Genomic DNA, 16,957 nt, shown 5'->3' on the forward strand with positions numbered 1-16,957 from the left:
TAACATATGTATTACTATATTCAAACGAGGGACAAAAGTACCGATCCCGATCAAAATTGATAGAAATTACTATTTATAATGATCATATTGTTGCTAACTTTATGCACTTTTAATCAAGAAATTTGTTTCCTTTATAAATTCATTAAATTTGTAAACCACTTTACACCAAGGAAATGTAGTTTTTCGATCAGAATGTTCTGCCTATGACTACTTTTTTAAATATATAATTCCGATCGGGCTTGGTTCCCTCTGCATTTATTATAATAAATAGATTGAATATTGATTGAATATTGTTTAACGTCCCTCTCGGTAATATTTCACTCATATGGAGATGTCACCACTGCCGGTGAAGGGCTGCAAAATTTCGGCCTATGCTCGGCGCTTATGGCCTTTGAGCAGGGAGGGATCTTTATCGTGCCACACCTGCTGTGACACGGGACCTCAGTTTTTGCGGTCTCATCCGATGGACTATGGAGCGCCAAATTAACATAAACTCAAATAATTGAAGATATCTTCAATTATTTGAAGATATCATCAATTCAATTATTGCTCTCTTTAATTGAATTAATGCGCGCATTAAATCAATTATTCCTCTCATCAAATGAATTAATGCGCGCTTCAATTCAATTATTGCTCTCATTAATTCAATTGATGCGCGCATTAATTCAAATAATGAGAGCAATAATAGATTTGATGCGCGCATTAATTCAATTATTGCTCTCTTCAATTCAATTGATGCGCGCATTAATTCAAATAATGAGAGCAATAATAGATTTGATGCGCGCATTAATTCAATTATTGCTCTCTTCAATTCATTTGATGAGAGCATCAATTTAGTAGAAATATTGCTCGCAATAATTAATTTAGAGCTCGGTATAAATAATTTGATGATCTCTTTAATTCAATTGAAGATATCTTTAAATCATTTACAATGATTTTGTATAATGAATTAATGCGCGCATCAATTCTTTTAAAGAGAGCAACAATTCAATTAAAGATATCATTAATTCAATTGTGGATATGTTGAATTGAAGATATCTTTAATTATATAGTTGCTCTCTCTAAAAGAATTATTGCTCTCTTCAAATGAATTAAAGATATCATTAATTCAATTGAAGAGAGCAATAATTGAATTAATGCGCGCATTAAATCAATTATTGCTCTCATCAAATGAATTAATGCGCGCATCAATTCAATTATTGCTCTCATCAATTGATTTAATGCGCGCATTATATCAGTTATTGCTCTCTTCAATTGAATTGTAGCGCGCATCAATTCAATTGTTGATATCATTAATTCATTTGAAGAGATCATTAATTCAATTAAAGCGCGCATCAATTCAGCTGAAGAATTAATGATATCATCAATTCAATTAATGCGCGCAATAATTCAGAATTGAAGATATCATTAATTATTTGAAGAGATCTTTAATTCAATTGTTGCGCGCATCAAATGAATTGATGATATCTTCAAATAATTGAAGATATCTTCAATTATTTGAGTTTATGTTAATTTGGCGCTCCATAATGGACCGCCCATTTATTCGCCTCTTCCGACAAGCAAGGTAGGCGTTAGAAGTAATACGGCAGACCGACCGACAAGCAAGGGGTACTGAGGACCGATTTCCAATTTTCGTTAAAAAAAAAATTATTTAAAAAATTAGAACATCTATTTGAGTCGTTTGGGCATGTTTTCTGAGATATTCATATTATGTATCAAATCACAGCGAAATCTGAACTCTAAAGCTGTATCTTATTTCATGGTGAAATGATACTTCATAAGATGTGTTTTAACGAGCCATAAATAAAATTTTGGTGTAACAAACTATCTTAATTCTCTCTACCCTAGCATGCTTAATGGCAAGTTTGGTTGAAATTATAGCCCTGTGGTTCTGGAGAAAAACTCGAAAGTGTTAAAAGTTTACGGACGGACAGACAGACGCCGGACAAATAGGTGGTCAGAAAAGCTCACTTGAGTTTTCAGCTCAGTACGCTAAAACCGATTTTGAAATAAATGTCTACGACAGACGAAGAGTATCGAAGATATGTCACAATCTGAAAAACAAATATCATAGGTAAAATCGTCGACGTCCTGCTGTATCCCTGACGAAAGCCCCAGTGACCTTTCACCGAACTCACCCGAAAGTACGAAATCAGCAAACGGTGGCGATACCAGTGTCCCACAGTGTGAGCATGCATACCTGTCCCAGTGGCCGTTGACAAAAGCGATGGACTTGTACCATCACTGCGCAGGACGAGGCCTTCTCATCTTGCCCTCCAGCTTCCGCCACGGACTAGTTCCATTCTCCTCGCGCACCACCAATGCGTTGCGTTGTCTCGGCTAAAACATCCGTAACCTTAAAGATGCAGATGTCCCATCACCAATTTTAAATGACTTACAGGTTTCAGCTTTTTATTTTTTCTAAACTCTTCTATGCGTTTTCTTTGGCAGAATAATCATGTAGTTGATTGTGGCCATCACCTGGCAGAATTAGAGCTATATCTGAATATGGTCTTTCTACGAGCTCTGGGTAATAAAACGAGATGCATTCCTTGGAGTAACACTCGCCGAAGTCACAGAACTGCCCAATTCTAATAAACCGAGAAACTGCTTATAAGTGGGAGAACCAATCTTTTCCTGCATCTTAAAAGCGATGTTGCTGACTAATTACCTAAATCATGTTCTGAAATCGGGGGTGTATTGATAAACATTATATGGATACTGTAAAATTCGGAGAAATAATCTTATGCCAGCAATAGAGAAACAATTAATTAAAGGAGGCAGAGCAATAACACGTGATGTGTTGTGATTGGGTGTAAGCAAAGGTCTCTTTGTGGTAATCTTGGTTGAGATTCGGCTCGGCTGAATATTTGGACTGACGCCTTCACCGAGTCTTTCAGCTTCGGTCGGTTCAAGCAATTTAAAATGTGCACTTAGGTGACACTGCTGTTAAGTTCAGACCCCCACTCCATTTAATGAAATGTGAAGATAACGAACAGTGATAAATCTCAATACTCTATAAGCAATACAAAACAGAGAGTTGGGCAAACATGGATCGACCCCTGGGTATACCAGAGGTGGGATTAGGTGCCCTGGAGGAGCAAGCATCCCCCGCCGACCGGTCACACCCGCCGGGAGCCCCATACCCCGATCAGGCAAACGGAGCCATCCGTAGCTAAAACCAGCGCGCCATGAACGACCCAACAATCGACACGAAATGTGCCAGACAGCATTTGATCCAACGACAGACTGTATTGACAATTCAGACGACCACAACGACCCAGAATCCGCGAAACACTGATCCCAAACGAGACCGCTGGAACTCCCACACCATCAACCCGTCAGCCAGTAGCCCACTTCGATTTAAAAACTGATCATAAGCAGAACAAGCTCCCACACACCAAACCAGCCGAGAGAAAACAAACACCACATGCAGGCGACAATGGAACATTGCCACGCAAACACGGGAACCCGACGATGGAGAAGCTGAAATCGTCTCGTTTGTCATGAAGTTGAGTTGTTAGTTTGCCGTTAATATCTACTTTCAATAAAATATCCAAGTATGAAGCAGAAGTGAACGACTCTGTAGTGTCCCTCACCTCGAGTCCACTGGGATATAACGAATCGACATATGAATGATAATTATTATTGTTAATATAGATAATGCGTCGTCGATATAATTATCTAAATGTCGAACCGAAGGCCACAGCAAGAGATTTTTTTTTCTCACATAGAAGTTTTTGAATAAATTCTGCATCATAGCAATAAATCGAAGTTATGGCAAAAAGTATGGGGTGTCGAAAAGCGACGGGTTTTTTTCCCTTCTGTTCTCTGAACCCCTCTTACATTTTATGCAGTAGCCAAATCATTTTTGGAAGATGATTGGTGTTGTACTGTTGATGGGCATCAACGTTTCAAAATGTTTTTTAAAAAATATTCTTGCCCTGGGGCCCAAATGGGGGTCAAAATCCTCGCACAATTTACGCAGCAGTCGAATCATTTTTTGGAAGATGATTGGTGGTATCCCGTAGATGTGCAATTAGGTTTCGTGAATTTCATTTTCACCCTGGGGGGCAATTAAGGGTTGAAAAACGTTTCAAATGCTTCTAATAGGCTTTTGTACTCACCTATAAATCATTAATCAAATATATATGACCTTCCCCTCCTGCTCCCACTGGGTTTCTCGCCGTTTCTGTTCTGATGTGAGTACTTTACCATTGGGAATTGCTCCAACCATAGGGACTTGCTCCCGTTTAAAAACAATTGTAAAAAGATACTACATGTATCTTTTAAAATGTAGCATTGTTTACGGTATCAAGTCCTCGTGTTCCAACGTACATACTAGTAAGGGTATTAAATAAAGTAAGTAAGTAAGTAAGTAATTTTTATTTAAAGTCGGAACTATATACAGGTAGCAATAAACATGAGCTAAGAGCTCTTTAACCGACTATAATAACATGTGATAACAACTTTCAATGCTTGAAAAACTTTATTTTTTTCATTTAATATTATATTTTAGATACAATGTACTTTTATATGAATTCTAACTGTGACAGTTTTACTTGAGGGCCACGATACTGATGGGGTACCACCCATATTGTTTTCTGGATAGTCTATTCCTTCGCGTCCAACCATACGCAAATCGTTCCTCGGTATCTCCCATTACTCCCATTGTTTGTTTTATAACTTGTCCTTTTTTAAGATCAAGTTCTTTGCTACTTCGAGCTTTGTAACGTGTCGTAGCAATAACGTTGATGTTACGCATTGTACCAATATTGTTATTCATCTCTGAATAATCTCCTTCCGCTTGTCTGCGAGGATCGTTGTCTTTAATTGTCTTACTCGTTTCGGCCTTATCAATACAGAATTCTTTGACGGGGAATGGATTTGGCAGAGGACAAGATGATTCTTCTGGTAGTTTTATTGTATCTATATCATCTTCATGATATTCAGTCACTAACAGTGAGGGTAATTTCATCGTTAGTGAACTTCTCAGAACTGTACCATGATTGGGAGACGCGGCTGTCGTGTTTTGGGCACTGTGCGTGCTATTTTTCTGTGGTGGATCTTGCTGCCGATGGGGTGTAGAAGGGTGTGGTGGGACCATTTGTCTCTTACTGCTCCTTGTTCCCTCCTCTTTAACATTCTCTGAGTGCACAGAAGGATTAGTCATCAAAAACACATCAATCCCCGTCCCGAACCCCGCCTTCTTAAGTCTTGCCCTTTCTTCTGTTTGAATCCAATTCCGATTGTGGATTGTAAGAATATCAATCTCTTGTTGGTTTTGGGAGGATTCAGATATCTCGTGTGTATTTTCACCAATGAGGTCATACTGTGAAATCACATCAGGGATCATCATAAATCTGCTTTTGTCTAGTTCCTTGAGCTCCTGAAACATCACCTGAAGGGTTTTCTTCTTACTATTAATTAAAGACTGTAACTTTGCCTCATCTTCAATACATACTGCAGAAGTTGTTTCAATGTGTTTTCGGATATCAGACATCTCTACGTTCAAGGCATCTAACTTGTGCGCGCTCTTGGCAGAATGTCTTTTCCTGCTCTTGGAAAGCTTTCCTTCCAACTTGGTTAAAAGGGCTTTCATGTTATCGATTGATTGCTTCTGTTTCGTGACAGCATTCTCTAGATTTTCCCGCTGTGTGTTGTATGATTTAAATTCTTCTATTTCTGTCAATCTTCTTTCCTTTTCCAGCTTAGTGTGTTGTAGGACTTTCTGACAAGGGCCACTTCTGGCCATGAGTGTATCATAGATGTTTCTATGAATTTCTGTCATGCGGTCTTCATCACCATACGAGGCTGATTGGAATAAATTGCTGCCAACAATTGTCTGCAATTCATTGGGATAGCTTTTCCTCCAATTTTCAATCTCTTCTACATACGTTGATTCTGCTCGAGCGCGAATCTGTATTATCAGACGAATAGTGTGTTTGTTTTGCTTGATAGCTTCTTCTACCAAATGAAAATCAATGGTATCAACCATGGTTATCAGTTATTAGTTGACTAATTGTGGCGATACATAATTATGACGTAGAACTATCTATGACGTCATTCTCATAAATTATGTCGTACCACTCGCGCCGTTTCGTATAGGCCTAAATATCATTCTATAATTAGAGGTCGCGTCAACAAGCTAACACTGATGTGGGTAGCACGTGACCTGTGTGTACACAATGCCTAAATATCACTTTGACGGACATTTTACATTCTATCCATTTCAATATCAATTTTTTAAAATGCGATTTATTAAATATAGACCATTAAAATGGCTTGAATATTCATATATTTATTTATACGGTATGCATGTGTTCATATAACTATAACTATATATTTATTTCCAATCAAGGGCCCTCAAGGGGCAGCATGAAAATACATACAAATAATGTACATATACATATACAAGTAAAGAAAGAAGTGATTACATAACACATAGTTATATACAAATACAGTGTCATATATTCTTCAAAATAAATTTTCCAGTTATATTTAGAATGGATGGCTCTTCAGAACATAGTATGTAAATGAATTTTTGTTCATCATTGAGTTTGGTAAAATTTTTAACTGTTTTTTCTATAGCACCACAAAAAGATTTTCTTTCATCAGCAAACTTTTCACATTTAATAAAAGAAATGGATCTCATCACCTAATAAACCGGAGTTGCATTTGTTACATATTCGTTCATTCCTAGTAATACCAGAATATCTACCAACTTCAATCATTAATTTATGAGCTGATATCCGTAACTTACAAATAGATCGTCTAATATCAAAATTTTTAATTTTATTAAGATAGTTCTCAAAACCAAAGTGCTCCTTAAGCTTAAAATAAGTGCACAGTTTCCCATCAATTAATTTATTTCGATTATTGTACCAGGTTTCAGTGTATATATCACAGAGTAATTTCTTTACAATTTTCTTAAATCTATACTGACTAAAATCTCTTAACGGATATCCAATTTTAATATATTCTAAAGCTTTTTCTACTAGTGAGTACCATGACAGTTTGCTGTTTAAATGTAAAGATTTACTACATAGATAAGCATCCTTAAGTAGTTTAAATTCATTTTGGTTTTCAAGCCTGTACCAATAACAAATGATTGATTTCAAAATATCATGATGTAGAGGAAATCTCCCCAATTCTGATAGTACAGCAAAATTTGTACTTTTCTTATGTACACCCAGAATACATTTAGAATATTTATGAAGCTTCTCACAATGAAGTGATTTAAAACGTTTGTCTGAATCAAATGGTGATGATTTTAATTTATTCCATGAACCTATGTATCCACCCCATATTTCAGAATTATATAATAAAATTGGTTTTATTGTGTGGTCAAAGAGATGAGTACTTGTTTTAATTCCTGGTGCTAAACATAAAAAGTCTTTTTTCAATTTATAAAATCCTTTGAGGGCTGTGTTATATAGTTCAGATTTAGCGGTACTAAAACTGCCAGATGCAGAAAAAAAGGTACCCAAGTATTTATAATAAGGTGTACATTCAATATGTTTGTTCTGAAATTTAAATTTACACTGCAGTATTCTCCTAGCCTTGTTAAAGACAATAACTTTTGTTTTCTTAACATTGACATTCAAACACCAATCATTACAGTATGTTTCTAAAATATCTATTCTCTGTTGTAAACCCTCTGCTGATGTTGACATTATTACTATATCGTCTGCATACATTAAACAATTTAAATTTTCTTTTTGAAGTGATACAGTATCTATACATTTTTCGAGATATAATGGTTGTTACGTGTAGTTATTTTTTAATTGTAGGCCCCCCTACATACTATAAACAAGCTGTCCCGAACACTTAGGGTACAAGACTGCCAGTCTGATTGACTTGGCTCAGGCATCACTCCTTGGTACCTGCTGTGTTTGTGAAACATTTTATAATATTGTTTTTAATACTTTACTTGCCATATAGCACACTTGTTGTAGAGCACACTTTCAATCAGTATTGTGATGAGCCAATACCTATGTCAATGTAGAAACCGTTAACATGTGTATATACTGCACATGTGTATATTGTATCATATAATGTTTTTAAACATAATTGTTAGAATTATATATGCTCCCTGAGGGACCTTGATTGGTGAATATATAAGATAAAAATATATTTACATAAATATTGCATGTAGACAGGTAGGCCAAACGCATGCCAAGAAATCCCGTCCGATCTGAATTCGATGGCTTCAATAGGACCATTTTACATGCTGATTAATAGTAGCCGTCGCTTATCTCTTAATTGTGGTCACTGATTTATAACGGTTTTTCTACACCGGAGATTTTGCTAGGAATTTCTTGGCATGGAAAGCGTGGTATATTGTTTAACATCCGGTACGAGAATCTTTCACTCCTATGGAGTTGTTCTAGAGTTGTTCATGGAAAATCTTATTCAACGTTGGCAGGTCACGTTATTTTTCGGGTGTGGGGTTGGGGGATTAGAAGTAGTAGGAAGTTCACATGTATAAGATTCTTGACAAGCAAAACAAATAAAAGTTGCGCGGGGGGGGGGGGGTATTTAAGTTCCTCATCAGCTTTAACTGCTTCAATTTCCCTCCAGTCTTCGATATCTTAAATTGGGGGAAGGGGGTCATCCTTCACTACAATTCAATTTTTGAATTCAGAGCTTTCAAGCGAGCTTACATTCTTCTCATTCATCTGATTATAAAACGGCTGTGTACATCTAATATCCACTTATAACACTCAAGATATCGCTAAAACAAAGCACGGTTACAGCTAAGATGATTGATCAATTCATTTCTGTTGTGAACATCGCGACATACGATCGCGGAGAGTGAATATTGTGTACTCTTCCCAAATCTTTCTTAGTGCCCGACTCGGTTCTTGTTGTCCGACCCGGTTCTTAGGATTCGGATTTTAAATAGTGTCAGAATACCCGGCGTGGTTAGTACGGATTTGTAAATGTTACTACGAACAAGATGTACAGGAAAATATGTATATGCTACACACAGCGGGGTTAAGGTGTCCCGAGTAAAATAACAAGCAATAACAGCATATTCATATAAAAGTAAAATTCTTTCAAGCGTCGCATATTTTTAGTAAAAATCGTTTGTCAATACATTAACAAACATCGTATCACGTAGGGAAATCCTTTGCTTACCTATTACGTCGTCATACAAGTGACGTAGAGCTATTTTTATCCGCTAGACTTTTAGTTGTTTATCACCTCGTTCCAGGTGAAAGATGCACTCAAATCATTTGCAGCTTGGGCTTGATATGTCGACATTAATATGGTAAATTTAAAGAGTGATACGGATCGGTACAATATCCTCTCAAATATAGCAATTTCCATAATCTCAACTCAAATGTTGGGCATTTTCCACATTCACATCCAAATCGTATCTAAACGAGGCAAAATATTGTACCTTCCGTATCAAAATCCTAAATCTGCAACTAGTTACCTTTCTGAATATGCCTAGGTCGAAATAAAATATCGTCATCTTTCACCTGTAACGAGTCGATATGTACATGCGTTGGTTTTCTTTATTCTAAATGACTATACACATCGGGGGCGATATCAAGGTCACAAAGTGATGTAAAGATTACTTTACAGTCTTTCGTTCACATATTATATATAAATATATGAGACTTATATATTATTGAAGAAATTTAGGGGGGGGGGTTGTCATCTAACAAACAGATTAAAACACATACAGCTTGAACACTAGATAACGGCAATAAATAGCGAGAAAATATTATGACATTTTCCCCGCGATACAACTATAGACCTGTACGTCGTGACGTACTTTTATATTGTGACGTCATATAGTATGAAGTGCACCGATGTACATTTTATGATGATTATTTTAACTTTACTCGGGACACCTTAACCCTGCTGCGCACATGCTGTACATTTTCCCCTACCCCTTAAATATCGACTTTGAAATCGCTCCAACAGAGATTTTAAAAAATACGAGAAATTACATTGCTTAGTCTTTGAACTACATGAACAAGTCTTGAATAGAGTCGGTCTGGATAATGCCACACATTGTGGTAATTTTTAAAAACGGACTTGCAGCATATAGACAAAAAAACAAAACAAAACAAAAGTTAAGAGAGAGAGAGAGAGAGAGAGAGAGAGAGAGAGAGAGCAAAGGAAATAAAACCCAGAAGACATAAGTTGCAATCTAATTAAAAGGGAGTGTTACATCGAAGCGTGAATTTTCCCCTATCGGATCAAGCTGACCTTCATCCATATTTATACTCTTATTGCGTATTTGCCTTTTAAATACCTGTAGTATTCCCCAGTACTAGGGGCAAGCCCAATACATTTTAGTGTCAATACAATATACATATAGTCTAAAAGTCTAAATAGTCTTAATTTTTGAAAATTAAATTGTCTTTTTTTTTCTGAGTATCAGATACAATGTATACGGTTACATATTACGAGTGTATCAAATATCTAATGTTTTGTACTACTACAGTCTAAAAGCTCGTATACTCGTGTGTATTATTTTCTACAACCAACAGTTGACAAGGCTGTACATAACTCTGACCACAAAACAAAATGTGGGAAGTTTATTGCGCATTAATAAAGTTCAACATAATTCGAAGTACATGCACCTGATAACATTGATTCACTATAGCAATATGCTATTGGAATACATATCATCGTATCTACTGAAACTGTTTGACGGTTATTTACCTTGTTTGGCCTTAAGTTTTTCTTCCAAAGCTTTGGAAAGTTCACAACGGTTTTTCGTAAAATGCACCATGTCTTTGTCAATCCCTTTCACTCAGAAAAACATACAAGTTCTCGTTAGCAGCCTTGACTATTAAAACACATGTATTGCATGCTGTATTCGGTGTGTTTGTTACGAGTCCTATTCCCAAACTCAACAGTGTCCAGGTTGGAAGCTTATTTCAAACTCGACACATTTTGATAAACAGAGATTTGACACAAAACATTTATAAAAACCAAAAGTGTGTTCCAATTAAGAAAAAAAAAATCAAGATGAAAAACATAATATAAAAAACATTGTGTTCGTGAAGGATTCGAACCCGGACGTTTCAAAAAAGAAAACATCGTTACTTATAAAAGTCGATGACCTTACCCACTGAACCAATTAACGTACAGGTGAAGTTGTAAATAATATCACAAAACCAGTGAAATCGTTTCCATTTTTTTTTTTAATTTACAAAAAAATAATAATAAAATTGGAAAATACAAAAAAAAAAAAAAAAAAAAAAAAAAAAGCCCCCATGAAACAAAATTCCAAAGCGACAGTTTTCTAGTGGAAAACTTGAAAAACATGTTCATGCTAAATTTATTTTGTTTCACGGAGGCAGTTTTTCTGAAATTCGGGGATACCCCTCCACTTTAACGCTAAAAATCATATAAATCACTTATTGCTTGATTTAATCTCGAATCATTTTGGCAATTTTTTGTAAATACACGTCTTTTAAACTTATTTTCAAAAATGTTTGAATCAAGACATCAGTTCCAATTGGTTTTATCATATATTTAAATAACTTAATTTGATCGATCTTTCATGCAACACCTTTAGGGAAATTAACATGAGACGTGCAACACCTTCTTTAGTTTGTTGAAAAATACATGAACATTTCAATAACTGAAATACTCTGTGTTTTGTAATTATACCGTGTGAAAAGAATTTTGCCCGAATTTCAAAAGCGTTCATTGACGTTGACAGGGTGTTTGGGCACGTTTACGTCATAAGACCTTCAACTCACTTCTTTTCTACAGCTCACAGACAGGCACATAGACACCCCCTTTTTTAAAACAACTTCCAAATATTTCCTTTATAATGTAAATAAAGATATATTTTGTGATTGACACCCCCAACATTAAAAACCTGGTGGGGGCCCAGGGGGCGAAGCCCCCGGAAGCTCCTGTATTTTATAAGACTTGAAATATGTTTCCTATTTAGTCATTTGTACTATTTTCTATCATTTTAAAAAGGTGAAATTAATAAAATTACGCAAATTTTAAGGGTTTTTGTATAAAAAAAAATAAAAAAAATTAAGTTCTCCCAATAAAGTAAATCAAGATATCAAAATATTTTGCCATTTATTTCTCCGGGAGTGGAAGAAATTATTGCTTCTTTTATCGTTTAGTACATTTTTCTGAATGAGACACCACGATTTACCTTAAATCCGCCACTGCTGTATGGGGTCAAGATACGACGTTTTTTCTTCTAAAAAAACCGGTTCCTAGAACCCCTCTTACATTCTACGCAGTAGCCAAATCATTTTTGGAAGATGATTGGTATTGTCCTGTAGATGGGCATAAACGTTTCAAAATTATTTTTCGCCTTGGAACCCAAATGGGGGTTAAAATCCTCGTACAATTTATGCAGCAGCCAAATCATCTTTTTGAAGATGATTGGCGGTGTCCTGCAGATGTTCAATATTACAGGTTTTCGGAATTTTCATCCTAGAGGCCAAATGGGGGTTAAAAGTTACGTCTTTTTCTCCCCCCCCCCCCAAAAAAAACCACCCCTGGTTCCCCAAACTCCTCTTACATTTTGCGCTGTAGCCAAATCATCTTTTGGGTGGTACTTGGTGTGCAATAAGGTTTCAGAATTTTTATCTTCACCTTGGGGGCCAAATGGGGGTCGAAAAACGATGTTTTTGAAAGAAAAAAATAACCAATAGAATACATGGACCCCAGAACACTCCTCTTACAATTTAGTAGGCAACTCAGCTTTTTGAAATTTATTGCGTGGTGGTGCCCTGTAGATGGGCAATAAGTTTTCGGAATTTCCTTTTTAACTTTGAAGGGCATATAGGGCGTAAAAAACGAACAAAAACCTGGTGCACAGTTCATTGTGTCATGTGCAACAAGATATCTGCTTTAAGGGTTGGGATCTCAATCATTTTATAGATATTTGAAAAATCAAAAAATGACGGGGGTTAGAATGACCGCAGGGCACTTGCTCATCAGAATACTGAATGCATCTTGGTATATACAGCAGGAATTTTTTGGTTTAGGGTCCTGGACCTCAATTGTTTTAAATATATTTCAACAATTGTGAAATAGAGTTTGGGGTGACCACAGAGCACTTACAAAACAGAATATCCCACGCATGTGCAGCAATAATGTGGTATAGGGCATGTTATCTGCTAATTACTGTGGTTTATTTGCTAGTGACTGTGAAACACAGTACTCAAGTACGAAGAAGAGCATATTTTCTTACGGATATTACTGTCTTATGACAGCATCAAGTTAAAGCCCACTGAGCTCATTTTCGCAGCTGAAGATACCCCCGAAACTTTTGCGAATAAACACTAAAATTTAAGCTAATAAAGGCGTAACTTTCGCGTCATAACGCGAATATCGAAATGTTCTAATACAAAAAAAAACAACTTTATAAAGCGTAAAGTTTGCTTATAGACACCTATTGCAATTGGAGATTCATTCAATGCTGGTAAATCGTATGTGCAGTAGTGTTTCGAAAGCCCGCCTAACCTGTCTCAAGTCAATGGCTCATTCGTGGTGAAATCATTTCGATGAAATTTAAAACAAGACTGGTGGTCATACAACTCTATAAAATATTTATCGTCTGAAAATTAAACCCCTGTCATTCCTGTGAATCTCCAATTAACATACTGTAAACGTACATTTTTACGCGCGGTATTTATTTCCGCTAATTCCGTGGGCACATGACTTTGACTTACTTGACTTATTCCTGTTGACTCCCGGTGGTGCATAGGGCTGCAACAACACCACGCCAACGGACTCTGTTCTGGGCTGTTTTCTTCAGCTGAGTCCACGTATTCCGTCGCAGGGTGTTGAACGCTACCCCTGCTTTGTTGATCCGGCTCTTAACGTCCTCGTCTACGCCGCCATCAATGTTGACTACGCTTCCTAGATAGGCGAAGTGGTCGGTTTCCACGAGGTCCTTTCCGTGTAGCTGCAGTGGTTGGTTGAGTCGGTTGTTCATCCGCATCACCTCTGTTTTCTTGGTGTTGATCTTCAAGCCGGTCTTTTCTGTCTCCTACGCTAGTCGGGTTAGCTTGGACTGGGCGTGTTGTTGCTTGTGAGTAAGCTGATGTCATCCGCAAAATCCAGGTCCTGTAGATGTTTGGTGAGGGTCCACTGGATGCCGGTGTTGCTGCCCTCTGTGGTTCTTCTCATGATCCAGTCTATGACGATCAGGAAAATTGTCGGCGACAGTATACAGCCTTGCCTCGCTCCTGTCCTCACTGCGAAGGGGTTGGTCAGCTTCCCGTTGTGGATGATCTGGCAGGTTGAGTCCTCGTACAGCTTCTTGGTAATGTTGATGAGCTTCTGTGGGATTCCGTAGTGCTGCATCAGCTTTCAGATAGTCTCCCTGTCGATGCTGTCGAATGCTTTCTCGAAGTCGACAAAGGTCGTGTAGAAGGTAGACTGCCACTCTGCGCATTGCCCAAATGATGATACGCAGAGTGGCGATATGGTCCGTGCACGATCGCTCCTGCCTGAAACCTGCCTGTTCTGCCCTCAGCTCCTTGTCTAATGCCTCCTTCATTCTCTCCAGGATGATTCTTGTGAGTACCTTGCTGGGAATGGACAGCAGCATGATTCCCCGCCAGTTGCTGCACTGGGAGAGGTCGTCTTTCTTCGGAAGCTTCACCAGGTACCCAAGCTTCCAGTCGGTAGGCACTTGCCCCCGTTCCCATATCTTCACTAGAAGAGGATGTAACATCTCTGCTGCGGTTGCCGCTTCGACCTTTAGAGCTTCTGGGGGGATGCCGTCCGGACCTGCTGCCTTACCGTTCTTCAAGGACTTGATGGCTTTGATGATCTCTGCCTTGGTTGGTGGATTGGTGTTGATGCTGAGGGGCTCTTCTGCTGGTGTTATGTCGGGAACTACTTGCGGTGGTGGTCAGTTGATGACTTCTTCAACATGCTCCACCCATCTTCTTCTTTGCTCCTCGTCGTTTGCGATGATTTTCTCGCTCTTGTCCTTGACTGGCTTACTCGGGTTGAATCTCTTTCCTAACAGGGCCCTGGTGATCTCATACACTCTTTTCATGTTGTTCTGTCTGGCTGCTGTTTCTACCTCTTCTGTCAGGTTGTGCACAAATTGCCTTTTGTCATGCCTTGTGCTCTTCTTCACTTCTCGGTTCAGCTCCCAATACTGTGCCCTGAGGTCCGCCTTTCGTGGGCACATGAAAGTTTTTAGAACTATGTAACAATTTTAGACTTAGTCGTAAGTTCTTTTGTAAAACAAGGCCCTGGACATCAAGCAGTCAAACTTTTGGCTTGAATATAATGAGCACTAAACAGTTGATCAAGACTAAGAAATTCGTCACCCATCTGTTCGGGGTTTATGCCAGAGGATGGGGCTAAATTAGTCACATATTAAAAATGCATTATTTCATAGAATATCTTCTTCCTTACTTGCATGACATCAAGGAGGCAAAATGTTTGCATAATTATAATGAAGCATTGAACCCTCTGCCGAAAATGGGAAATGCATGACCCCAGGGTGAGGCTTAATTGATCGCATGTTGAAAATGCAATATATTTTAGGAACTATATGCACCTGGGCGACAAGCAGGCAAATTAACTGTTTGCACGATTATAATTAGCCCTCTTTAAAAGCATTGTAAATTTATCTGCCTTGGGTTTAGACCCCAGGTGGGGCTCATCTTCGCTAGCCAAGGGTTTAAGATCTGAAGCGGAGCGGACCGTAAACCCTTGGCTAGCGAAGATGGGTGGGGCTATGCAGATCATATAATAATATAAAAAATGCATTATGTATAAAAATTGTCAAAGTATACGGCGTGGATCCAAGAAGTCTGATTTTAATTAGATTAATATCTGCACAGCATAGGCACTTGTTTTTGAAAATAAGTTATGACCTCTGTATACTAATAATAACACTTATTATTAGTATACAGAGGTAACAACTTATTTACAGAAACAAGTGCCTGCGCTATAGCTACATAGTCCAATCTTCACATGATTTATACTTAATATTTGCGTATTTTGATGTACATGTATTCTCTGAAAGGAGTAAATAAAATATCGAATGAATAACTAACATTTTGGGCACCTGAGCTTCTTATTTGTTGACTACATGTTGCTGTCTTAGATGCTAAAATTGGTTATAAATAATATAATATGTATGTGTAATTCAATGCAAGATCCTGTTCATTGTATATGTAACAGGAAGTGAGGAAATGCAACGGACCAGACCGGAATTCGAACCCAGGCCCCCAGAATCTCCAGTCAGGTGCTCTACCAACTGAGCTATCTGGCCACCGGCGATCGAACCCGGCTGACTACAACAGTATATGAAAGACATACATTAAAGTTATGTTTTAAAATTTCCAATTAAGGATGTACTCTACACATTGTCATAATGGCTGACTTCCTTTTAAAACACGGAGGAAAATATAGATATCAGTAGATCGCGGGTTCGAGACCAGCAAGTGTTTTAAATGTTTGTTCAGATTGCTTTCTACTAAAACTGCATTTTTTGACTAAATGAAATAAATTTGAAAGTTTTCAATTTCATATCCCCAATGTACATATCTTCCACCTTTCATCCTTATCAAATTTCTCTGGTATAATGGAGGAAGGGGGAATGAGATAAGATTATTGTTAAATTGAAATTCACTTCCGGATATCTTGGCAAAAATACGCGCGAATAAAAAATACAAAATACCAGCGAATAGTCACACAAAAAGTACAACACAACAGAAAATAGTCACACAGAAATCACAAAACCCCAGAGAATAGTCACACAAAAAGTACAAAACACCAGAGAATAGTCACACAAAAAGTACAAAACACCAGAGAATAGTCACACAGAAAGTACAAAACACCAGAGAATAGTCACACAAAAAGTACAACATAACAGAAAATAGTCTCACAAAAAGTACAAAACACCAGAGAATTGTCACACAAAAAGTACAACACAACAGAAAATAGTCACACAGAAATCACAAAACACCAG

At 37.5% G+C, this 16,957-nt stretch overlaps 1 non-coding gene across 1 annotated transcript; it reads right to left on the reverse strand.

Annotated features, from left to right (window-relative positions):
- Nucleotides 1-16,185: 16,185 nt before the first annotated feature.
- On the reverse strand, nucleotides 16,186-16,258 carry Trnas-gga (transfer RNA serine (anticodon GGA)). Its single transcript has one exon. It is a non-coding gene; the product is annotated as a tRNA-Ser (tRNA).
- Nucleotides 16,259-16,957: the final 699 nt, after the last annotated feature.

The sequence above is a fragment of the Ostrea edulis genome, chromosome 4 (assembly GCF_947568905.1).
Source record: "Ostrea edulis chromosome 4, xbOstEdul1.1, whole genome shotgun sequence".
Lineage (NCBI taxonomy): Eukaryota > Metazoa > Mollusca > Bivalvia > Ostreida > Ostreidae > Ostrea > Ostrea edulis.